At 37.8% G+C, this 27,040-nt stretch overlaps 1 pseudogene; it reads right to left on the bottom strand.

Moving 5' to 3' along the window:
* Positions 1-18,596: 18,596 nt before the first annotated feature.
* LOC115294003 lies at positions 18,597-21,736 on the bottom strand (annotated as a pseudogene).
* Positions 21,737-27,040: the final 5,304 nt, after the last annotated feature.

The raw sequence follows: 27,040 nt of genomic DNA on the forward strand, positions 1-27,040 counted from the left end.
AATGGAATCTCTCCTTGGATGACTAATTCTCCTTTCTTGGGAGGACTAAGATGTTGGATGTTCAGTATTTCCAAATAAGCAGGCATCTGATTTCACCATGCTGGGGTGATTGTAGAGAAACAGGTGGTATCCATGTGTGTACTTTACTATTTTTCACCCCCAGAATTTATATATGAGGTATAAAGAGAAACTAATCAAAGGTAACCATTTTGCATCCCATAGGAAACTTTTGGGATTGAAAACCAGGAGCAGTAAGAAGCAGAGGCAGTCAAGGGGTGCCTGAGTGGCACAGTCAGTTAAGTGTCTGACTCGAGCTCGGCTCAAGTCATGATCTCACAGTTTGCACTGATGGCCCAGAGCCTGCTTGGAATTCTGTCTCTCTTTCCTTCTGCCCCTCCCCATCCCCAACTTGTGTGCCGTCTCTCTCACCCTCTTAAAATAAATAAATAAAAACTGAAAAAGAAAGAAAAAAAAAAAAAGAAGCCACTCTAGACATTAGCCCACTGATCTGGTATTATTCTTAATCATTAGTTTATATCTCTTATCTCTGCAAATCATAAATTCCATACTATTCCTTCACATGACTATCTTTAAACTGAAAAAAGTGGGGATATGCTTTTATGAAATTAACAAAAAATCACCAGGCTCTTAAAAATATCTAAAGACCGATAAATTGGTGTTAGTGAAGGGTTCAAGATATTTTTTCATATGAACCTTGGTTTTAATATTGTTATCGGTAGTGTTTCTCTTAATTCTTTTCCAAAGCCAGTGATTTTTCCTGAAATCTGCACTGCATATTAATAACAACAGAAGTCTTCTCAGATTTGTCAAAGATGACTTTAAAAATCTGTGGAATTTTAAGGTCTAGATTTGAAATTCAGCGTTACTGAAGTAATGACCTTAGTAATTTTTTCTTGTGATGATTGTCTGATTAAGAGAAACAAAGGAGAAATTTATACAACACATCCTCAGGAACAAGTAACATGCACTTTAACCCATTTCTTTGAAAACTTGAACCCACTGAGAAATTTTGAGTTAAAAAAGTCTGTCAACATATATCATCACTATAATTAGACTCTTATGCACAATAGCAAATCATTTAAGACAATTAAACACGAAATGTATTAAATTTGTAGCCTATGTTTACCCTGAGCCCTTTCATTTTATTCTGACTTGTGAATTTTATGAATAGAGACAATGGAAAAATGATTAGGGAAGTATGATTTTTCCAATCTATATACAATATCTTATCTTCATTTATAATGTTAAGTAGGTTTTAAAAATCATTTACTTTAAGGAATCACTGTAGTGCTCAGTTTAAAATATGTTCATTTTCTTCAATCACTTTTCTAAGAAAAAGTAATAGGAATGCAATCTGATGTGCACTGTACCTTTAAATGACTGTTGGCAGCGGCTTCATGCAAGGGCAGAATCCCATCTAGGTTTTCACAATTAACATTAGCACCAGCTTTTAACAGCTCTACAATTATATCATTAGATGCCTTACTGGATGCCTCATGAAGTGGTGTCCAACCTAAAAAAGGAAAAAAGAAAAAGCCAAACAAGCTGCTATTTACAAATCAACATTCATGTAATATCTCCATTCTTAAGTTTATCTGCACTAATGGAATATATATATTGATTCAAATGTACACTAAGCATCAGACAAGAAATTATACTGAAAACTGTGACCTTAGAACGTGTTTCATTTTGGGAGGCGCCTGGGCGGCTCAATTGGTTAAGCATCTAACTCTTGGTTTCGGCTCAGGTCATGTTTAACATTTGTTTGAGCCACACATCCAAGCCCCTGCTTGGAATTCTCTCTCTCCCTTTCATTCTCCCTCTTAGTCTCTGCCCCTCCTGTTCTCTCTCTCTCTCTTAAAATAAATATATAAACTTTAAAAAAGCGTTTCATTTCTTAAAACAAATAGATCTCAGAAAAAATATTTCTTGATACAAGTGTCAAACAGAAGACGCAGAGTAAATACTAATATATCAATTTTTTTTCAACTCAGATATTAAAATAGAGTATGTCATGTCTGACTTTCTTATTTGTATCACTGCATTGTCACTTATCTCTTTCAGATGATATACGATTCTTGAAGTCAACCTTTGAGTTTTTCCCTCTGTTAATTCCTCATACAAGAGTTGTTTGTGCTTGAGCAAAATGTTAGAAGCTCAATTTAAAAATGGAGGCTTAAAATTAAATAAAAAGGAAAGACAAAAGGAACCATGTAAAGTGAGGAGAAAGAGAAGGGACAGAGAAATGGGAAAAAATTGGCATCCTCTCCAAAGTGAGAGAACAGTATTAAGGCCTCCAAGGAAAAGGCTACATAAAGTTCCTCTTCCCATTCTGTATACTCCCTCTGAATGCTCCCATATGTATGTTAAAAACGGTTTCAGAGGAGGTTATTTTAGCAACTAGTGAAAACCAAGATAAATTGAACTATTCAACTAAATAATATATTATAAAAAAGATAGTTCAAAGTTAGCAACCAGGATCAAAATTGGGGTAGGGTGGATGAAGTGTGTAGTTCAGTGAGTTCAAGTGATAAAGACAATTAAAATTTAAAGAATCCAAACCTGCATTATCTTTTAGATTCACATCTGCTCCAGAGTCTATTAGAGCCTTCACCAGAGACAACTTTCTTCTGGAAGCCAAATGAAGCTGGCTTTTCCCTCTGGCATTCTTATTGATTCCAGCTGTTTTCCTTTCTGTAAATTTGCCAAGCAAAACTGAGGCTTCTTTTCTGCCAAATGCTGATTATTACAAAGGAGCTTAGAAAATACAGAGCAACTTCCTCAAAATATCCTAAGTAGAGAACACTATACAAAACATACATCAATATCATCATTGCTATTACTGTTTTAAAATATAACTTGTGGAGAAACTGTAGAGCATCTAAGCACATTACATTCATTCTAACAGTTATTCAGTCACTTGATAAGATTAAAACAAACTTGCTACAGTTCTACACTCCTCTCACTCTCAGTAGTCTAACAATGGATAGGATTTTTCTTAAAACAAATTGTGATTTTATAAAACTCCTCTATTCTTTATATCAGTGAATGTTTCTTTTTAAAAAAATTTTTTTAAACATTTTATTTATTTTTGAGAGACAGAGAGACAGCGTGAACAGGGGAGGGTCAGTGAGAGAAGGAGATACAGAATCTGAAGACAGGCTCCAGGCCTGTCAGCTAGCTGTCAGCACAGAGCCTGATGTGGGGCCCGAACCCACGAACTGTGAGATCATGACCTGAGCCGAAGTCAGACACTCAACCGACTGAGCCACCCGGGCACCCCTCGGTGTTTCTGGCCACAAAAGATGCCAAAACCCAAACTATGGCCCATCGAGTGGTTTTTCTTCCATAAAACATGCAGTACAATATCATTATCCAAAGATTTTAAAGTATATTTATTTCTTTTTGAGAGAGAAAAAGAGCGAGTGTGTGCATGAGCAGGGGAGGGGCAGAAAGAATCCCAAGCAGGCTCTGCACTGTCACAGCACAGCCTGAGGCAGGGCTCTAACCCAAGAACTGTGAGATCATGATCTGAGCCAAAGTCAAGAGTCTGACACTTAACAGACTGAGCCATGCAGGTGCCCCCAAAGATTTATTTTAAAAGTCTTTTCTTTGCACCACAAGTTAGCAAGACCTAAGTTGCAGCTAAAAACAAACAAACAAACAAACAAAAAAGGACCATATTTCCTCCTCAATTTCTTCCCTAAGTCATGCTAAAATGATAGTAAAAAAATTTTTTAAATACCATATGAGGAAAAAAGAAGAGGAAATAATAGAGGATGGAGGCGTCAACAACTTTTTGAGAACCGGAAAATCAGTAATGGAGAAGAGTTAGCTGGCTTGGTCCAGTGGGGGAAATGCCTCAACCCAAGTGTCTGCAAAAGAATTACCAAGAAAGAGAGCCCAGCAGAGCCCCAGCACTTGCAGGTATCAAGTACCATGGAAGGCAGCGTGCATGGACCTGGACTAGAAATGAGGAGATTGACTGAAAAAATATATAGAAAGAAAAGTTGGGAATCCAAGTTCCCTTCCCTAGCCCTGAAGTATCTGGCAACCCTTCCTCTTACCAAGATCCCCATCCCCAAGCCAAGAAACTAGAGGTTATTTTCTGTAGAAATTGTATCAGAGAAGCTTCAGGGTGAGGCATTAAGGCAAAGCTGAGGTTTAGAGTGATGAAACAGAAAAGAATATTCAGTACACCAGCAGTTCTCAAATGTAGTCCCAGATTAGCAGTTATCAGTATGACCTGGGAAACGTGTTGGAAATGGAAATTCTCAGCCCACTCCGAAAGCCTACTGTAGAGGGCAGACCTGAAGATAACTCCTAGAGCACTTGGGAGGCTCAGTCAGTTGAGTGTCAGACTCTTGATTTCTTCTCAGGTTGTGATCTCGAGGTTGAGAGACTGAGCCCCTGTTTGGGATTCCCTCTCTCCCTCTCTGTCCCTCCCCTGCTTGCACCTGTGCTGGTTCTCTCTCAAAATAAATAAACTTAAAAAAAAAAAAACCTTTTAATGATCCCCATCTCCTGGTGTGTATGGCCCTGGATAATCCCTTCCTCTTGGATAATTTGCTTCTAACAAATAGAAGACCTCAATATCGATGGTATATTTCACTTCCTTTATTAGGCTACAAGAGATTGTGACATTTTTGTCTTGCTAGCAAACTTGTGCTAACACCTTCAACTTGCATGTTTTGATGAACCAAGTGGACATGCTGGAAAAACTCATGAAGGAAGAAATTGAGGATGACCACAAACTGGCCACAACCCTCAAGGAACTGAATTCTGACAACCACCACATAAGCTTGGAAATGGATCCTTCCATGGAGGAGACTTCAGATGAGACCTCAGTCTTGGCCAACAGCTTGATTGTAGCCTATAAAATAAACTGAGCGGAAGACCTGCTTAAGCCATGCCCAATTACTGATTTACAGAAACTGAGATTAAAAAATGTGTGTTGTTTTAAACTAAGTGTGAATTTGTTATACATGAATAGATAACACCTAACAAATTGAGGCTGGAGCCCAGCAATATATATTTAATAAGCTTTTCAGGTTATTCTGATGCAGGATAAGGTTTGAGAACCATTACATTAAACCTTAAGATCCTCTTCCTGCTCCATTTCCTAAATGTCAGCAAGATGGATTCTTTGATTATACGAATCACAGGGCATATTAACAGCCCCATGGCTACCTTCCACTGACATCCAGACAAAATCATACTGGTCTTTAGAAATTTGCACTCAGTGGGGCGCCTGGGTGGCTCATTCAGTTAAGTGCCTGACTTAGGTGCAGGTCATGATTTCAAGGTTTGTGGGTTCGATCCCTCCGTCAGACTGTGCTAACCGCTCCAAGCCCTGAGCCTGCTTCAGATTCTGCATCTTCCTCTCTTTCTGCCCCTCCCTAACTTGTGCTCTCTCTCTCTCAAAAATAAATATAAAAAAAAAGAAGAAATTTGCACTCAGGAATTCTTTACTAGAATAAACACATTTTATATGATATAGACATATATAGAGAATATATTTTAAAGTTATGAAATATCCAGAAGGGCACACCTGCAGTTTTCAAGTTTGAATTGAAAAATCTCTTCTAATCTTTGTTACTGTGAATGGTCCAAACCCTCTCACCTTATTTTCTGTGTGTTATAGCAAAGGAGGCAGGCACATAATAAACATTTTGGGGAAACAAACTCAAATTCTTCAATGTTACTGTCATCATAAATTTCTACACCATGTAACTAAAATTTTTAAATAAAATATGGAAAAAACTAGAAAGGAAACAAATAGTACTCATACTAAATTTGCAAAAAACTTCTTCATAAAGTCAACTGTTGTTAATGTGGAGCAGTTAATATCATTATGCTTTATTAATAAATTAATAAATATTAATTATTACCCAATCACCATATTTAATACTTTGTGTTAATAATATTAATTTTTATTTTTTAAATTTTTCTTTGGGAAAAGGTAGGGGAGAGTCAGAGAGAAAGGGAGAGAGAAAATCCCAAGCAAGCTCCATGCTGTCAGTGCAGAGCTCGATGCAGGTCTTAAACCATGAACCACAAGATCAAGACCTGAGCTGCAAGCAAGTTGATGCTTAACCAACTGAGCCATCCAGCTACCCCAATAAAATTATTTATTAATAAAGTATAATGCTATTAAATGCTCAGCTTTCAATTACTTTATATGTGATCTATTCTTTACTCTCTGGAAGCTCAAGATCCTTAATTATTTCTGCAGAGATTCTGTTTCTAAATAAGGCAATATAACTTTTATGTAAGACAGTATCACAGGTTCCAGGGATTAAGACATGGACATGTTTTGAAGGACCACCATTCAACCCACTGCAGGAGGGATGTCTAAGAAAGTCTTCAGATTACATGAGAGACAGGGACAATGGGAGAAGGTTCTCAGAGAATGCCTAATTCAGTGTCCTTCCTACCTCTTAAGAGACAATAGATAAATGAATTTCTCGGTGTTTAATATTTAACCTGAAGTGGCCTACAGTTCACCACAGACTTAACTACAAGAACTATCAAAAGATAGTTAGGTTGTCCATATTGCCAAGCACACTCAATTCATTCATCTGACAAAATAAAAACCAGTGGCTACTCTTTTATTTCCCTTATATCGAAAGGGCTCCCGGGAAGTATATTGAGTGATCTGGTACACTTCATATGTGCTGCCCCCACTCAGTCTGTTTATCTCACCTCCTCTAACATTTCAAGTTAAAAGTCATAGGCAGAAATACAAGAGCGTATCTGAAGACTAATGGATTCTCAAGTGGTACTTTATAGTTAAAACCATCTGATAAATATAGCTGAAGTAATGTTATAACCTAGTGAATGAGAAACAATCAATAGTAAATCTGAAAGTTTAGCAATTCCCTGAAGTAGAGTGGGTTGCTGGGATTGATCATGTCAACTTTTACCTAGACAAGTACAGAAATACAAACCTTGGCTGCAGGTAACTTTCAAGAAATTCGGTCTTTTTCTCAAATTCCGAACTTTTTTGTGTTCTTGGATACTAGGAGACATATGAATTTTAGAATCTTTTTTTTCTTTTTTCTCACCGTTTCTCATACTGCTTTCATCTCTGTTGATATTATTAGTTAATTCCTGATCTGAAAACCAAACATTTGGTTACATGATTAGAAAAGAGTCTAGCCACATAACTGTTCCAAGTTTCTGTTCCTACCTGGACTGTTGTGTTTGATTTTTTTTAAGGGTATGAAAGCCTTAAAAAATGTTTTTAGGAGTGTCTGGCTGGCTCAGTCATAGAGTATGTGATTCTTGATCTCAAGGTTATGAGTTTGAGCCCCATGTTGAGGGTAGAAATGACTTTAAAAAATCATAAAAAATACATTTCTATATAACAAAATTTGCTGGATACAATTCTTAAGGGAATACAGTGAATCATTGAAATCAAATGAGTTAACATTTCCATAGCAGGAAATTGAGCTAACAATTTCCTGCTATGGAAATGTTAACTGAAACTAAATAAGTGCTATATTAAAAAGAAACAAAAACTAATAGAAATACTGTTTATTAACTTCTATCAATATCAGTTTAGCAATAATCTTTGATAACAATAGTTTGATTTTCAAAGTAAACAATATTACTTAACTAACAGTATCCCTAAATTATAGTCCACATGTCCTGATTCTTGTCAGTTTGGACATAAATTCAGTAGAATTCAGCTAGAAATTTCTATCAAATAAGTAAATCTATAGGAAATGTGTACAAATCAAGAAATACCATTAATACCTGGTACAAGAGAAATTTCCTTCTCTTCTTTTTGTCTACGTTGTGAGATGTTGGTCAATTTCTTATTAATATTGTCAGTGGAATAAAAAATTATATTATATATGGTTTTTCTCTCTGGAGTATCTTGTTTCCTTTTTTCAACTGCAGTTGTCTCTATTACATGAGAATTACCACCTGTGGATAAAGGCCCATTGGAAGAACTTGGTTTTCTGCTTTCATCATTGTAATCCCTTTTAGCGTCTTCCTCATTTACCTTTTCCACAGTATATGTATCTGTTTGATCCATTAAAGGATCTTGAGGCCTTTCGAATAGCTCCGCATGACTAGTCAACTTTGAAGTTTCCTGTGTTGAAAATGTTCTTGAACAAGTCAGGGAAGTATGCTCAGCACTGCCACGTGAATGATCAAAAGCAGCTTCATATGTGCTTTGTTCATCACTTGTAACATGTTGTTCAGGACCTATTGCATTACCTGAATCAGAAAAATCAACAGCTTCCTGTTCTGGAGGTATGGTTGGACTGCAAGCTTTTAAGTTATTTTCCTGTGAAAAATGGTCTTCAGAAGGGAAAACCTGTTGAAAATCCATTTCTTCTCCATTTGTTATATTCTCTTCATAATTAGAGTTAGAGTGGGTTTTGCAACCTGTTGAACACACCACGTTTCTAGATGTTACCGCCTTGTCAGAGATACAGCAGTCATCATCATCATCATCATCATCATCATCATCATCATCAAATTTTTCCTTTATAAAGGATGCAAAAGAATTTTCCCACTCATTAAGGCTCTTACCTTTTTGACCCAAATTACTGTTTTCATGAGAAGGGCTACTGTGCTGCTGTCCTTGGTGAGTGTGAGGCTGCTGATGTGCAGTAACAATGGGTAACTTCATTTCTTTCTGTAAGGAAAGTCCTGAGAAAGGAACAGCTTCAGCTTGGTCAGTGGATTCCAAGCATTTTGTTTCTTGATTATCTGATAAATCCAAGCTATGGATATGTATCTCTTTGAGAACTGAACAACCCTCAATACTGTTACCTAATCCATTTTTCAGGCTTGAGAGAGCTGGGCTAAAAAGTTTATGTGACTTTTTTGGAAGGTCATCAAAGTCCTGGAGAATATCTTGTTGATCAGTAACCAATGTGTTTATTCTTCTGGAAGAAGAAACAGCAATTATCTTTCTTGGAATGCTTTCTTGTTTTGCAACATCTTCTTGAGTTCTTTTATGTTGTGTCTTTCTTCTCCCTCTGGCTTTAGACACATTTGTGCTAGAACCTTTGATATCCTGGAGACTGTCTTTTCTGAGTCCTCTGATAGAGTGTACTTGGTTAAGAGTTGATTGCTTATGCATGGATTTACCAAATTTTGTGTCTTTGGAATCTTTTTGGTAATGTTCATATACATCTTTATTTATAAATAAACCTTCTTTGCTTTCTTTATCAACTTTTACATCTTCTGACTTCTGTCTGTTGGAATTTTCATCACAAACAAACTCACTGAGATTTTTAGAACTGAATTTTGGTTTCTAAAGAAACAAAACATATAGTTGGCTTTAATTTTCAGCTGTAGCTCTATACTCAATTAACTCAGGATTGTTGACAAATGAAATCATTATTCCATTCAATTTTATGATTTGATCTAAACACAGCACCTGATAGGATATATATACAACCTGGTATTTCAAAAAAGAAGACTAAGAGAAAAAGGCAAATGTAGTCGGTTAAGATTCATTATGTATACTAATCCATATTTTTTGCTTCACATTTTAATTTGTGTTTGCCAGTATTCAGCACTGTTAATCTTATTAGGCATAATACAAAATTTAACCTACTTAATTTTTATAAATTTTTTAATGTTTATTTTTGAGAGAGAGAGAGAGAGAGAAAGAGAGAGAGAGAGAGAGAGAGGGAGACAGAGCATGAGCAGGGGAGGAATAGTGAGAGAGGGAAACACAGAATCTGAAGCAGGCTCCAGGCTCTGAGCCATCAGCATAGAGCTTGATGCGGAACTTGAACCCACAAACTGTGAGATCATGACCCAGGCCAAAGTCGGATGCTTAACCGACTGAGCCACCCAGGAACCCCTAACCCACTTAATTTTTATAGGCTTTAAACATAACCAATTGAGATTCCTTTAGAAATACTCTCCTCTCCCAGCTATCATATAGATAGAGCTAGAATTGAGTTTTTTTCCATCTAGTATCTGTGACAAACTATAGGTAAGGCAGCAGGAGAAGGGATTTAAAAACAAGAAGATGGGAGCTCCTAGGTGGCTCAGCTAGTTGAACATTAGACTCCTGATTTCAGCTGAGGTCATGATCCCAGGGTTGTAGGACTGAGACCCATGCTGGGCTCTGTGCTGACTGTGGGGTCCGCTTAAGATTCCTTCTCCCTCTGCCCCTCTCCCTTGCTTGCATGCTTGCTCTCGCTCTCTCTCTCTCTCGCTCTCTCTCTCTCTCTCTCTCTCTCAATAAAATAGTAAAAATAAAAGAAAACAAACAAATCAATTTAAAAAAACAAGAAGGCAGATATGCACCCAAACAGATCTGCATGAAAAAATTATTGTGGGCTGCTAAAGGTTAAAACAGGGACACTGCTTTCTCTCACTCACCACAACCCAAGCACCAGAAGAAGAGCTAATGGCCCAAATTATAAGTTTGAATGGATGAAGTGACACCTCTGGCTTAGGCCAGAAGAAATTAGACATGGCTGATAAACCTCACCGCTCCATGAAGAGTTGGAAAAAGGAAATAGCTATTGACACATCAGTGTGCTGAAATATGCTACTTTACTCAAGTGCTTTCTGAACAGCTCAGAACCTGATTCACTTGTAATTATTCCAAAGTTTTTTAAAAAGCAAAATGAAGTCACTGTTCCTGATGAATGCTTTAGCCATCTTTCTCTCTACTCTGATAATCCATAAAACAGGCAGCAGGTGCAATGTATAAAAATGCTTATGGATAAAAACCACTATACCTTGTGCTGGTGTATATCCTCCATCTCTAATGGGTCAGTGCTGTTCTTTAGAGCTGTAAACAGAAAGAAGAAATAAAAGAAAACAGCCTCCAGTAGTTAGACTCTAGACTTCTAAAGCCCACAAGTCCTCTACCATGAGAAAACCAGAAGAATAAGTGAAATTATACATTTTCCATTCAAACTGGAACATATAACATTCCTATAACCAATAACTTTCATATTTATTAGAAACTTCAAGCTATTCTGAAAAAGTTGAAAACATTTCTGTAGGAAAAGCAATATGGCCCTAACAAAATAATAACAAAGATGGGAAAGAAACTATTGTTATATTTCCCACAGATATACCCAGATATGCATCTGTCAGCAAACTACTTTTATATAGCAAAAAATTATTTCACAATTAACTAGATTATCATTTCCTAATATGTCTGCTTAGTAAGGTTCTAGTTTGAATGTTTTGTTCTCTCAAACATGAAACATACATGCATAGAAAAGGCCAGTCTTGAGAATGCGTAAGAAAAAAAAAGATGGCTTAATAAAATATACCTAAGTTGATTATAAAAGTACTGTAGTGTCTCTTTTAAATCCTAGAGGTGGAATTAGCTACCTACATATACATTTGGCCTCAAAAGAGAAAAACCTAGAAAAAGTGCCTTGCACATCAGAGGTATTCAATAATTATTTAATAGAAGAAGGAATAAATGAAAGAACATCTTAGATGTGATATGTAAACACTGTAAAATTCTTTAAATCCATTCTGAACTAGAAATGTAAGAATATTTTAACAGGGGGGTAACTGGAAAAAAGAACATTTTATTTCATGGGAATAATATTCATGATAGCAATTAAAATTACAAGGTGTATAATGAGGACTGACATTCACCTACTCACCTCATACAGAAGACAATAGGTTCACAGGATGTCCTTCAGTGAAGCAAACAGGCTTGGAGCACAGACTCTGGAGCCTACTTCTAACTTTCTATCCTTACTCATTTGCTTAGCAGCTAAGTGACCCTGGGTAAGTTTCTTAATCTCTTTGCCTCAGTTCCATAAAGTGAAGGTACTAATAGTCCCTATCTTACAAAATTGTTGTGAAGATTAAATAAGATAATCCATGTAAAGAGTTTGGAAGAGTTCCTGACACATAGAAAGTGCTCCATTATTAATTTTATTATTTTTTTTTCAAAAGCAGAAAGGACTTTGTCTCCTTCCCTAACTCTGGTTCTTAAATGAAAGAGCAGGAAAATGTTTCACAGGAACCACCATTTGGACATGGTTCCTAAGAGAATCTGGAAGCAGAAAGGGGCTTTTATCTCCTCTCAGTTTCAAGAGCCTATATGCTCTAGTGTAACCAACTTAAAAAAATCTATGCAGATATAAATTCTGAGGTGGTGAATTTTGGTGATGTAGCTATAATTCTTTTCACTCTGTTATTCCAAGTTTTTGTCATGTGTAAGGTATTGTACTGAAGTATCTTACATACACAGACTCTAATCCTCACAGTAACAATCCCACAGATATGTAGGTAGAGGAGTAGGTATTATAAGCCCAAATTTACAGTGAGAAAACCAAGTGTTAATATACCCCAGGCTAAAAACTTAGTAGGAACAAACTCTTGTCCTATACCAAAATAGATGTATTATACTACAAGAAAGGCACCAAATATTGCATGAGGGAGTTTTTATCCATCACTTCCATAACTAAAAGTGATTCAACTGAAATTTAAAAACAAAAACTCTAATTTTTCATTTATATTGATAAGTCAGCGAATAATGACAGACTTCAAAAGTTCAAACAAGAAATATTCAAACCACCTAATGAAGCATGAGAACATAGCCCAGCTTGGTAAATTCCCTCACCAAAGAAGAGTAGGAGCTAAATCCTAAGAAAAAAGGCTTGGGATCCTTTTCCATGAATAAATTTCCTTGGGTAGGTATAGGTCAGAAGCGGACATTAGTGAATGGGAAATTCTGGATTTGGAGAAAGGGTTATAATGCTGTAGAAAGCACTCTCAGAAAAGCAAAACAATGCATGCTATCACATAATAGAGCAGTAAAGCAATTACATAGATTATCAAAACAAAAATTTTAAAATATACATGCTTTTGCCTCCAACTGAATATTTACGATTTTGCACATAGCTTGAAATGTAAATATGAGTGCAAAAATCTATCTCAATGAATGTAAACATGAATAATCTATCTCAATGTACTTTTATAGACCTGGCTTCAAACAAGGTATAGTCTGTCCCTCTTATTTTCTGATGAGACTGGGCTACAGGGGAAGAAGTGTTTTGTTCTAAAAAACCATCAAATAATTGCCTCTTGGTGGCCTTTTATTCTCAATGAAGTTATCTAGTTATTACAAAGTAGGGTGTTGGGGTACCTATCTGGCTCAGTCAGTTGAGAGTTTGATCCTTTTTAAAAAATTCTTTTAATGTTTATTTTCATTTTTGAGAGAGAGAGAGACAGAGCATGAGTGGGCGAGGAGCAGAGAGAGAGAGGAAGACATAGAATCCAAAGCAGGCTCCAGACTCTGAGCTGTCAGCACAGAATCCAAAGCAGGGCCTGAACTCATGATCTGCGAGATCATGACCTGAGCCGAAGTCAGACGCTTAACCAACCGAGCGAGTCACTGAGGTGCCCCAAGAGTCCAATTCTTTGTTTCGGTTCAGATCATGACCCTAGGGTCTTGGAATTGAGACATTCAGGCTCCACGCTTAAGATTCTCTCTCCTTCTGCCCCTATCCACCACTTGTATTCTCTCTTTAAAATAATAAATAAATAAAGTAAAGTAGGGTGTTTTGATCCAAGTCTTAGTCCTTAGTCAACAGCATTCAAATAGTTACCTCTTAGGGAAAATGTTATTAAAACATAGTTTAATAAAAGTGAATGAAGCACATACCAGCTCCTGAAGGTAAGGAATTTATTATGTTAGTCTTGTTTAAAAGGACTGACACACTACTTATTCAACAAATATTTACTCAACGCCTACTGGGTACAAGGCACTTTAGTATTCATCACAAGACTAACCAAAAATCCTTTCCTTCATGGAGCTTAGATTCCAGTGGGGGAAGACTGAAAGTAAAAAATAAACAAATTGTCCAACGTATTAGAAGGTGTTAAGTGCTATGGAAAAAGGATAGATCAAAGAGTAAAATAAGGTAAGAGGGATGGGAATGAGTATGGCAGTTTGAAAAATATGTTCATAAACTTTTTGGTATTTCCTCTTTCCAAAAAGTGGAACTTCACAGACTTAGTGACTTACTTATAACAAATAGAATATGGCAGAATTGCTTATATATCACTTCCAAGATTAGGTTGTAAAAAGCTTGAGGTCTCTGCCTTGGGTACATCCCCCCTTGGATCTGAGGCAGCTGCCAGGCTGTCAGCAGCTCTATGGAGAAAGGGCTATGGCAAGTGACTGAAGCCCCCAGCTAACAGGCAGTGAGGAACTGAGGCCTGCCAATAACCATGGGAGTGAGCTTCAGGGTTGATTTCTCTGCCCTAGCTGAGTCTTGAGATGATCAGCCCTCATGAAGAGCTTGGCTGCATCCTGTAAAAGACACTGATCCAGAACTGGTTACTCAGCTAAAATGCTTCTGGACTTCTACCCTCAGAAACTATGAGAGATAATAAATGTTTAGTATTTTAAGATGCTAAATTTTGGGTAACTGTTGCATAGTGGTAGATAACTACTACAGTGAGGATAGGAAAGAGGTAGGATGCAGTATTAAATAGGATGGTCCAGGCCTCCCTGAAAAGATGACACTTAAACTAAGACTTGAAGGAGGTGGAGGAGGCATATTTGAGGAACAGCAAGGAGGTCAGTGTGACTGAAGCTCAGTGACAGAGGGAGAGAATGGTAAGAGAAGAAGGAGACTGGTCGGGTGGCCAGCTGATATAGGGACCTGTATGCCACTGTAAGGATATTGACATTTCTCCTAGATCAAATGGAAAGCCACTGCAGGGGTTTTGAGCAAAGGAATGCAGTGATCTTACCAAAAAAAATCTAACAGATGTGTTAGGGAGAATGTAAAGAAAGTGCCATGCATGTTAATTATTTTTATAATCTTCTTATTGACAACTATAAATCAAGTTCTTTGGCAGTTCAGTTTTTAACAGTGTAATGGGTGACAGGGCAAAAATACAACCATAAGAGAAGATACTCAGGGAATGAAAACAAAAACAATCCTGGCCATACTCAGAAAAAGACACTGCCAAATACAACTTACATCATATCATGCTACTCAACCAAAAAACCATTGGGGGTAGGCGGGTGGGGACTAGAACTTTATAAAAATTTTCTTAACTGTTTGCAATGAACGACTAGAGAAAAGTACCTTTGATATTATCTCTTTTTTCTCTTTGTTCTTTTAGAGTCCTTACATTATGTGCATTTGCAAACAGGTCAGCATGCTTTATTAAAGGAATGGAGCAAAACCACCACTGGATGGAGTTTCTCAAAACTAAGGAGGAAAGGAAATTTAATTTCTATAATTCTAAATTCAACTTCTGTAACTCTCTACCAACATAATGAACAGATATAACAGGCCAGTTTAATCTTACCTGATGTAAGAAGATGTTTTTGGTGTTTAGGAATATATTTCTCAAGGAGACGCTTCATACACGAATCTTTGGCCTCATCCAAAGCACACTTTCCATTGTCACTTCTAAGTAAGGGATCGGCTCCATTCAAAAGAAGTAATGCTGCCACCTACAGGAAGATGGTTGATGTGAGTGCGCCCAGACAGAGGGTACGTCACTGGAAACGTGCACTGGCTTACAACTCGAAGCAACATCAGATATTTCCTTCAACAACAGAGCTGGGGTTTATCTATAACATCTTTGCCCAATAAAAAAGTTAATCCAACTGCTACTGAATCATAATTTGTTGATATACATATCCTTTCTTTTACAAAAATAGAGAAAAAAGGGGAAAGGGAGAGGGTAAAAGAGGGAGAGGAAAGGAGGGAAGAACTGAGGGAAGAAGGAAAGGTCAAAAATATATACAGTTCAGGTGCTGGAGAAATGGAACTAGGAGATACAGCAAGAATTAGGACTGAGTTCTGTAATAGTAAATAGAAGTTTGACATGTTCCAGGAGATGGTTATGTCTTCCATCTGTAGTTGCGTTGCCCTTGCTCCTCTTCAGTGTCAGGGAGAAACCAGTCAATCCTTAATCTGCTCCTAATCCTCAAGCAACCTCCTCATGAAGCTCTCCCTGACCTCCTCATCCACTGCTGCTCCCTTCTTTTGGATGCATATTTTATTGTACTGCCCTATATATATATATATAGGTGTGTGTGTGTATATATATATATATATATAAATAAAATACTTATTTCTTAGTAATCTGTCTCTTGGGCACTCTAAGGTTTATGAGGGTGGGACTATGTCTTTCTTTTAAAATTAATTTATTATATATGAATAGGAATAAATATAGTTCAAAATACAGAAGACTCAGAAAAGTATACAGTGAAAAATAAGTTTCATCTTCTATTCCTGTATTTCAGTCATCTAATATTTTTCTTAAACACTGGTTTACAGTTTTTTCTGAATTTTTCATGTTAATCTAGTCTAACATATATAAATACACACACACACATATATATACACACATATTTTCTTCCTACACAAGTGGCCATAGAATATATACATTCCTCTATATCTTGCTCCCCTCAACAAAAGAACTTAGAGACTGTACCATGTCAGTATAAAATGAACTTTCTCATTCTTTTTAGCAGCTGAGTAATAGTCGAATACTGAATGTACTATATGAATGTGCCGTACTTTATTTAACCAGAACCCTATAGACAGATACGTTGCTTCCAAGCTTTTACTAAAGGTATATGTCTTAATCATCTTTATCTTCCCAGTGCCTATCTCAGTGTCTGGCATACAGTAAGTATTCAATAAATATTGTTTGATATAAGAAGAATATAATCAGGGGGGATGTCAGAAGTAGGCTTTAAATAATACTACACTAAAAGGAGCCAAAATTTCCATGTTAATACCTGGAATACAGAAAGGACCTAAATTTCTGTAAATTGTATGTAAACCCAAATTAAATATATATACATTTTTCCTTTTATAACAAAGCATTCTAGGAGTGAAAAACGTAACACCACAAAGGGACAATATAAGCCACATCCTCTAAAAATTATTAAGACTCAGCAATCCTACTTTTCAAATTATTATGAGAATTTAATACTGGATGGGGAAACTGAAAGTAATAATAGATATAATTGAACCTATAATTCACACACAAGCCAGGTAAGAGAAGATAACTAATTTATGTCTGGATCTTCATGTTTTGTTTAACAAAGGAGATGCAGAGGACACAGCTTTCTTTTAGGAAAAGAAATTTGCAAGGGAGTTATCAAAAGGGCTGCGTTGTTTATCTCTGGAGTTTCTGTGTCAAATAATAAGCCATGTAGCCAGGATGCGGAGCAAGGCAATCTCTTTTGCACTGCTGGTGGGAATGCAAACTGATGCAGCCACTCTTGAAAACAATTTGGAGGTTCCTCAAAAAGTTAAAAATAGAACTACCCTATGACCCAGTAACTGAACTTCTAGGTACTTATCCAAGGGATACAGGTGTGCTGTTTCAAAGGGGCACGTGCACTCCGATGTTAATAGCAGCACTATCAACAATAGTCAAAGTATGGAAAGAGCCCAAATGTCCATCGACAGATGAATAGATAAAGAAGATGTATATGTGTGTGTGTGTTATATATATATATAACACACACACACACACACACACACACACACACACACACACAATGGAGTATTCCTTGGTGACCAAAAAGGATGAAATCTTGCCATTTGCAACAATCTGGAGAGAACTAGACGGTATTATGCTAAAGTGAAATAAGTCAATCAGAGAAAGACAAATGTCATATGACTTCACACGTATGTGGAATTAAGATGAGAAACAAAAATAATATAAAAACAGGGAGGGGGGAAAACATGTGACTTTATATAGAGAATAAACCGAGGGTTGCTGGAAGGTTTGTGGCTGAGGGGATGGGCTAAATGGGAAAGGGGCATTAAGAAGGACACTTGTTGGAAAGAGAACTGGGTGTTATATGTAGGGGATGCATCACTGGGATCTACTCCTGAAATCATTATTGCACTGTATGCTAACTAACTTGGATGTAAATTAACAACAAAAAAAAGGGGTTTTAACATTTACCATAAAAAAAATAACCCATCTAGTATGAGAGTGACTTAGGAACAACAAGCATGAGAAAGAGGACTGGGAGAAGGGAAAAGGCAGGGGCTGGAGCCTCACTTTCCTAGAAATCTCAGTTGGTGATTCCAAGGGAGTGGATACATTACTTTGAGAGTCTCTGATTTCGACAGCGGATAGTTTGCTTCACCAAATGTCCACACTTACTATTTCCCTCTCTAGCCTTAATATTACGAATTCTGAAGCCTGCTTACATATTCTCTAATTTCAAACACTCTACTCACCAAAAGGCAGTAAATAAATGACTTTTCCTGAGTATTTCTCCCATATTTTAAACCTATATTTAGGTGCTTTATTAGCTCTTTGTGGCTATCTAATAAAATCACCCCCCAAACTTAGTGGCTTAAAACAATATTTATAATCTCACAGTTTCTGTGGATCAGCAATTTGGGAGCGGCACGAGTAGGTGGTTCTGAGTTTCTCTTTTCTTTCTTCTATTTTTCCCAGGAGAGTCTAGATGAGATTACTGCCATTCAAATATTTCACAGAAACAGGAATGTAACAAGTGGGTCCAGGTAGTATGAAAAAGTAAAAACACTGAGGTTTGTACATGTTGCTCTATTTCCATCTGGAAGGGACTCTCCCCCATATCAGGCACAGCAGCTGCACTTGTCTGATGCGTCCCTGCAGATGCGGCCCTGGGCACACCTGGGACCGCCCACAGGGCAGCAGGAGCAGCAGCTCTTCTTGCAGGGGGTGCATGTGTACTCTGCATTTGCAGGAGGTGGTGCAGGTGCAGGAGCCCGTGGGGGAGCAAGAACAGCTTGGGTCTATTTGGAGCCGAGGTGAGGGTGGAGTTCCAAACCAGGTGACCCGGGGAGACACTGGGGGGGGGGCTGGAGGTCTGGTCAGAGTTATTCATGAGGATGTAGTCAACAGGCTGGTTGGAGATACAGTTATATACAAGCTTGAACAGGGCTGTGGGGTCTATTTCTAAGATGGCTTACTCACATGGTGTGTGACAGAGGCCCTGGTTCACTGTCAAGTAGATTTTTCCACAGAGCTACTTGATGTCCTCATAATAGGACACCTAGCCTCACACTTAATGAACGGAGAGAGAGAGGAGACAACAAGGAAGAAGCTACCGTAGTTATAACCTAGCCTAGAAAGCCATTTTCTGTCACTTCTGCCATATCCTATTTGTTAGAAGCACGTTACTGACACTCCAGCCCACAATCTTGGGAAAGAGAATCAATCAGGCTCTACCTTTTGAAAGGAAGACTATTAAAAAATCTGTAGACTTATTTTAAAGCTACCACAGGTTCTTAACTTGAACAAGCAGGTCAGAGTTGCAGTAAGTGGCTGACATCACAATCCCCACTTATTTGACTTGTCAAACAATAGACCCCTTAAAAAAATACAGGTGTACCTCTACTTAGTTTGCTTATCGATGTTACATCTTCAATCACATTACTGAATCAAGTGCTTTCTTCCCTCTAAAATCAGCTGACTTCCTTTTGTAAGAAGCAAGTAGGACAGAGAATAAAATTCTTTTGAGTTTCTATTTAAATTCTGGTTAAAATATATGTACTATTAATTTCAGGTGTACAATACAGTGATTTAGCACTTGCGTACATCACCTGGCTCTAATCACAAGTACACTGCTTAATCCCCATCACCTGTTTAACCCATCCCTATGCCCCCCACCTCTCCTCTGGTACCATGTTTGTTCTCTACAGTTAAGAGTGTGTTTCTTGGTTTGTCTTTTTTTCCCCTTTGGTCATCTGTTTTGTTTCTTAAATTCCACATATGAGTGAAATCATATGGTATTTATCATTCCCTGACTGACTTATTTCACTTGGCATAATATTTAGAGAATAAAATACTTTCAAGTATTTTGACAATATTTTGGCCACACAGCACTAATGAAATCTGCACAAAATAGAAAAAAATTACAAAAAAATCCTTCATTAGTATTTTCATTGTTAATGATAATGTTAACATGGATAATAATATTGTTGATAGTAATGTTGTAAGTATATTATACAACAAAAAAATAAGTAATTTTAAGAAACAAATTTTGAGCCTAAGAGAAAAAGAGATATTAAGTATAAAATCACTTAAATATAAGTGTATAATAAGTTTGAGAAAGCAATGTCAGTATGAGGGTGCCTGGGTGGCTCAATCAGTTAAGTATCTGACTTTGGCTCATGTCATGATCTCATAGTTTGTGAGTTTGATCCCTGTGTCATGCTCTGTGCTGACAGCTCAGAGCCTGAAGCCTGCTTCAGATGCTGTGTCTCCCTCTCTCTGCCTCTCCCCCACTCATGCTCTTTCTCTTTCTCTCAAAAATGAATAAATGTTAAAAAAAAAGAAATATTAGGATGAACTAATAATTTTTCTTTCTAAAAATTTGTGTTTTACTGAAAATGCCTAAAAGCAATGATATCCCATAGCAATAAGCACACCTAGCACTCAGATTGTGGTCTCTAAAAAAGATTATCCCTTTATAGACAAGTAAAGAAGAAACAAGCTATACCACAAAAGTAAAATTAGCCATATCCAGAATCTAGGAAATTCTTTAAACCCAGTTTCTAGAACACCTAAGAAAACACAAAATAGGGAAAGAGCTGTTATAGGGTAAAAAAAACTTAAGAGACACACCAAACATATATAATGTATGGACCTGATGGATCTTGATTCAAACAAAAACTTACTATAAAAAACACATTTTTTAGGTAACTCAGGAAATTTTAATATGAACTGGATATTAGATAGTATTAAGACATTATTTATATTTATTAGGTAGGATGATATTGTGGGTGTAAGTAAAGCCCTTATTTGTCAGAAATGCCAGCTCAAGTATTTATGAGTAAAATGGCATAACGCCTATGACTTCTTTACAATATTTCCAGTATCAACAAAACATAAGTCGTGTTCCAGCCTGTTGATGGAGTTAGGCTCTTTATAATGTTAACAGAATATATAATCAAACGTTATAAGAAATTTCACTCCAGATACATGTGGAATAAATAATCACCATGTCTGAGGGATGTTTCTTTCAATACATGTGCCCAAGTAACACTGTCAGCCAACTTCCAAGTCAACGTCTCATATACACCATAGGACACTTCATCAAATAAAAGCTTTGTTAAAATCATGATAGCTTATATTAGCTTGTCATGCCATTTCCTTCACTTATTAACAAAGTAAGCCTAATAAAAGAGAAGTCAGGGTTGGTCTGATGAGACTTGCTCTTAGTGATGTCTACAGATTCTCAAAGATCACTGCATTCTCATCTAAATGTCTCCCATTTGTCTAATAATCTGTTCCAGATTTTTCTAAGGAATCACAATGAGCTGATCATTTGTAATTCTCAAATTCCACCTTTTTCACATTAAAAATGTATTTTTAACAGTTTTATTGAGATATAATTTACATGCCACACAAGTCACCTATTTAAAAAATATAATTCAATGTTTTCAGTTTATTAAGAGAGTTGTGTAACTATAACCACAATCTAATTTTAGAATATTTTAATTCCTCCTAAAAGAAACCCCTTAACCATGAACTGTACTCTCTATTCCCCACCTTCCTTTATTTTTTATGTTTTTATTTATTTTTGAGAGAGAGCGAGTAGGGGAGAGGCACAGAGAGAGGGAGACACAGAATCTGAAGCAGGCAGCACAGGGCTCAACAAGGGGCTCGAACCTACAAACACGAGATCATGACCTGAGCTGAAGTCGGATGCTTAACTGACTGAGCAACCCAAGCAAGTCCCACCTTCCATTCCTAATCTTTTCTGTCTCTAAAGTTTTGACTACTGCAAATATTTCAAACAAACAGAATCATACAAGGTATTTTTAATGGCTTTTACTTTTTAAAAACTAGAGTACTATCTCTTAGGATATCACATTTTTAGTATTAAAGTTAAGACAATATATTCAAGTTCCTTCAACTCTGGAATATTTAAGAAACACTCCAGGTGCCTGATCCAGCATCAGGTTCCCAGGGCTTCCCTGGTCTGACATTTTCAGTTCTGTAACAAGTACTGCATGGTAGCAATACCCAGAGTCTAGACCATTTCTCTGATCATCTTTGCCTCACATGTGAGACTCCCCAAGGTTAGCCTAGATCCTCATCTGATGCTCATGCCATCCCTACTCCATCCTCCAAAACAAAGTCCTGCCCTACGCTGAGTTTTAAGGCTTTGGTTCTTAAGTCAGTCCAGAACTGACCTGGAATTCTGTAAATCTCTCTTGGACTGGGTGAAGTAACTTTGTGGCTACCCCCAGCTAAACAGAAGGGGAAGGGAACAAAGAAGACAGTGACTTCCCCCCACCCCAGTGGGTTTCGGCTTTTCATTCTCATGACCGTTCTCTAGACTTTTGCTTCTGTCTTGCCATTCTCTTTTCTCCTGCCATCAGTCAGGATACGCCACAGTACCAGGAGCACATCAGTCATAGGAACACAAAAGTTGGCAAGAGGGAGTGAGACAGTAGCGAGGTACTGTCTGGAGTTAGAGGTGTGTCCTCACTGAAGGAGTAAGAGAAGGTTACACATGTGCAAAGGCCAGGCAGGAGACAGATAGTCAGTTCTAGCCTGTGAGGCAGACATTGACTAAAGCCAAGTTTACCAGATGGGACAAAGGAAGAACTGAGAAAGAAAGGAAGAAAAAGTTAAATGCTCAGGGCTCACCTTGCCCAAACAGGGAAAAGACTTTTGACTAGGGTAAGTCAGCGCTGTCAAGCTGGGAGAGCAGATGGGCCATGAGGAGAAGGAAGAAGTGCTTTGGCGTGACATTTCCCTAATGGAGGCCAGCTTTGAAGAGGGAGTAAAGGCCAGAGAGAGGGCTCACAACACCATCACTTGTCCAAGCCTGTGCTCTTGTGGCTATTACATTAGGTCCCAACCAGAATCCCCCTCCACACCCAGCCTTCTCTACAATGTGGAGGGTGACCATCTACTAGCAAGTGATCTATTACCAAAGAAGGCAAAAGAGCCTAAACTTTCCTAAAGTACTGTTTCACATTAGGAAGAGTTATGCTCTGTCTTTGCCCATGGCTCCCAGCAGCCTTCCCCAGCTCTATCTGTTAGGCTTTTCTTCTTGGAAGTAAGTAGAACATAACTTCTCGAGTTCAGCAGATTAGCTTCCTTTTCTACCCCAGGAGTTTGAACCCAGAAGCAACTTCCAATACCTGAGATAAATAACATAAATATTTTCAGCAAGTGTCTCAGTCCTATAATGTGGTGCCTGAACTAGAAAATGTCTGGAAAGCTCAGAATATGTTTATTTCTGAAATAAACTGCACGTGCTGGAACTGATCATCTTAATATTACCATTATTGTAGCTACTATTAACCAATTTGTGTGGAACTATAGTATTTTGATATTTTAAACAGTAGTATATCTATGCTAGTATGTGCTGGCTAATCATTAAATCCAAGAGATTCATGTTTTATGTGGACTCTGAAAATGACACTAATGCCCATAAATTAGTGGGACTGGACATCACCATGTAATTAATACTCTGCAAGCAGAAGAGCTTCTGCTAAAAACCTATAGAGCACCATACTAAAACAGTCTAAATAAGTATATAAGTTTTAAACTACTATGTGAGGGCACGTGGGTGGCTCAGTTGGTTAAACACTGAACTCTTAATTTCACTCAGGTCATGATCTTGCGATTTGTGAGTTTGAGCCCCGCATCAGGCTCTATACTGACAGTATGGAACCTGCTTGGGATTCTCTCTCCTTCTCTCTGTCCCTTCCCTATTCTCTTAAAAATAAATAAACTTAAAAAATAAAAATAAAAAATACTATGTGTACCCACAAGGCACCTAGGTGGCCCAGTCGGTTAAGAGTCTGACTTTAGCTCAGGTTGTGATCTCATAGTTTGTGACTTCGAGCCCCACACTGGGATCGCTGCTGTCAGCACAGGAGCCCATTTCAGATCCTCTGTTCCCCCTTCTCTCCGCCCCTCCCCCACTTTGCTCTCTCTCAAAAATAAACATTTAAGAAAATACTATGTATAACCAAAACACTACCTGTAGTTATTAAAAGTAACGTGTAAAATAGCATCTACCATATTAGGCACAACATATCTATCATAAAGTAAAATTTTATTACATATTCTGAGTACCCATTAGAAGAATAAACGATAATTGAATCCCTATTGCTTGCTTCCTGAGATTTTTAATTTCTGCAGAATGTAGTATTTAATTTGCAAACAAAAGCATCACACTACCTTATAATGTCCATTTATCACAGCATCATGTAGGGGAGTGATCTGGTACATTCCTTTGATATTTACATCTGCTCCACCTTTTAATAGTTCACTTGCTGTCTGATAAAATCCTCCTACACAAGCTTCATGAAGTGCTGTCCAACCTATCATACGAAAAGGAAATGGTATTTGTTTATGTTTGGCATCTTAATGTTTTGTGCTTGCCCTTAAAATATAAACTCTAAGTTGTTTCTTTAAAAATATTTTGATTATATGAGACAAGATAATCCTACCATGAAAATAAACTATTATTAAGTGGATTCAATAAATCTGAAGGCCAAATCAAATTCCTACTCCCAACTCAGTTGTGAAAAAATATGAAAAAAAGTAAAACATTTGAAACTTCTCCTGTCCCCCTTAAATAAAAAGGCTGTAAGGGAGTCATTGATAGTTTAAAGACAATGCTAGTAATCGGCTATTTTGGGGGAAGCTTTATTTCCAGCTCAAGGTACTTCCATTAAAGTAAACCAGCTGTCAGGAATGTGGAGAAGTCGCTTCAACAAGATGTACTTCTGGGATCCCAGCAAGATGACAGAGACGTAGGGAGCTCCGTACTTTTTCGCCAGCCCACATCTCTAAAACCAGGAAGGACTGAGGCCATAAGACACTGAGCTGCACGAGTCTAGGAGGGAGACAGAGTCCGCTAAGAAGACAGGCTCACAGATATGTGACTGCGAACTGGGGAAGATAAAAAGGGGCCGGGAACTGGAGGCGCAGAGGGGAGGGAGACCCCCTCCATGGAGAGCCACAGAGAGAGAAGGGGAAGAGAAAGAGGCTGAAAACTGCTATAAACTGCCTCTGGAGAAGAGAAAAAACGGGGCCAGGACAGAGAAGGATTCTATTATCCCATCTGTAACTGCAGGGCGTTAGGCGAGAGATTATTTTTCTCTAGCTGTGGTGGTTTCCTTGGGCTAGGCACCCTGATCCCAGGCAGCACCAGGAGAAACTGCTCCCCTACATCCCTACTTAATCCGCAGCTAAGAAGCCACCCGGCCTGCGAGAGTACATTTTGGGTGGTATGTTTAAAGTGTGTGGACTAAAATCTGGAAACGAGACGGGGCTTGAGAAATCCAACTCGGCCCACCTAGGCTACGCGGCCCAGGGAGATTGGACCCAAAAGAGTAAATTGGTTCGAGAAGGGACTGGGGCTCGCGCTGGAGAGCTGTTTTATTGTTGTTGCTGGTTTTTTTTGTTTTTGTTTTTAACAGAGTGTGAAGCAACACCACACTGATGCACTGCCATGTACAATTCTTGCTATTCAGATATATTTTCCCTTATCTCATCTTATCTCTCCCCTCCTCTTGACTGGGCACTCTGGTCACAGTATGTTTAAACAGTCACTTACTTTAATCTATTCTCTTGATGCATACTCTACACCTTCTGTCTCCACCTTCCTTTCCCTTTCTCTATGGAATAATCAGACTATATAGATTCTTTGGATAACATTATCATCATTTTTTTTTTTTCCTCCTCTCCTCACTTCCTACCATATTCGCCTCTGAATTAAGCCTTTTAGTCTCTCTGCCTGGTCAATGTTCAACCTTTCTTCCTCCCAACCTGTCATTTCTCTCTTTGTATATGCTCTTCCATCAACACTGCTTCCACCTTGCCCTTTATTTGTAGCTGGGACTTATGGTTTTATGCTTTTAGACAGTCCTTTGTCTTTTGTTGTTTTTGTATCCCACCCCCCCCTTTTTTTTTCTTTTTCCTTCTGGTTTGCTTGTTTGTTTGACTTCTCTGTGTGGTTGCATGCTTTTGTTCCCTGTATGTTTGTCTGTCTGTTTTCCTTTTCAGGGCTTCCTCAAAAAACAAACTATACATGGTGGAAAGTCCCAACTTTCAAAACAAGTCGGGAAATAAAATAACCAAAGGCACAACAAGAGAGACCAAGGGACACCATCAAAAGAACACTTCATGAATGGACAGGCCCTAGACAGTCAATGAGCCTCCTTTAATATAACAATACTCAAAGGTGCAGAGTGCATAACATACTTTTAAAACTGACAAGAGACAGAAAGCCAGCCAATATGACAAAACGGAAAAACTCTCCTTTAAAGAAATTCCAGGAAGAAATCACAGCTACAGAATTGCTTAAAACAGATATAAGCAACATAACTAAGCAACAATTTAGAACAATTGTCATAAAATTAATCGCTGGGCTTGAAAAAGGCATGGAAGACATCAGACAAACTACTGCTGCAAAGACTATGGATTTTAATAATAGTTGTGATGAATTTTAAAAATGCTATAAATGAGGTACAAAATAAAATGGAGGCAGCTACTGCAAAGACTGAAGAGGGAGAGAGGAGAATAGGTGAATTAGAAGATGCAATTATAGACAAACAGGAAGCCAAGAAAAAGAGAGATAAACAGATCCAGGAGCATGAAAGGAGAATTTGAGACCTGAGTGATACAATCAAATGGAATAATAACTGTATCAGAGGAATTCCTGAAAAAGAAGAAAGAGAGAAAGGTGCTGAAGGGGCACTTGAAAAAATTATAGCCAAGAACTTCCCCAATCTGGGGAAGGAAACAGACATTGAAATCCAAGAGGTACAGAGAACTCCCCTCAGATATAAGTTGAATCAACCTTCTGCATGACATATCACAGTGAGACTGGCAAAATATAAGGATAAAGAGAGAATTCTAAAAGCAGCTAGGGATAAAAGGGCCCTAACTTACAAAGAGAAACCTATCAGAGTAGTTACAGACCTATCTACTGAAACTTGGCAGGCCAGAAAGGAATGGCAGGAAATCTTCAGTGTGATGAACAGGAAAAATATGCAGCCAAGAATCCTTTATCCAGCAA

This window comes from Suricata suricatta, chromosome 6 (genome assembly GCF_006229205.1).
Source record: "Suricata suricatta isolate VVHF042 chromosome 6, meerkat_22Aug2017_6uvM2_HiC, whole genome shotgun sequence".
Lineage (NCBI taxonomy): Eukaryota > Metazoa > Chordata > Mammalia > Carnivora > Herpestidae > Suricata > Suricata suricatta.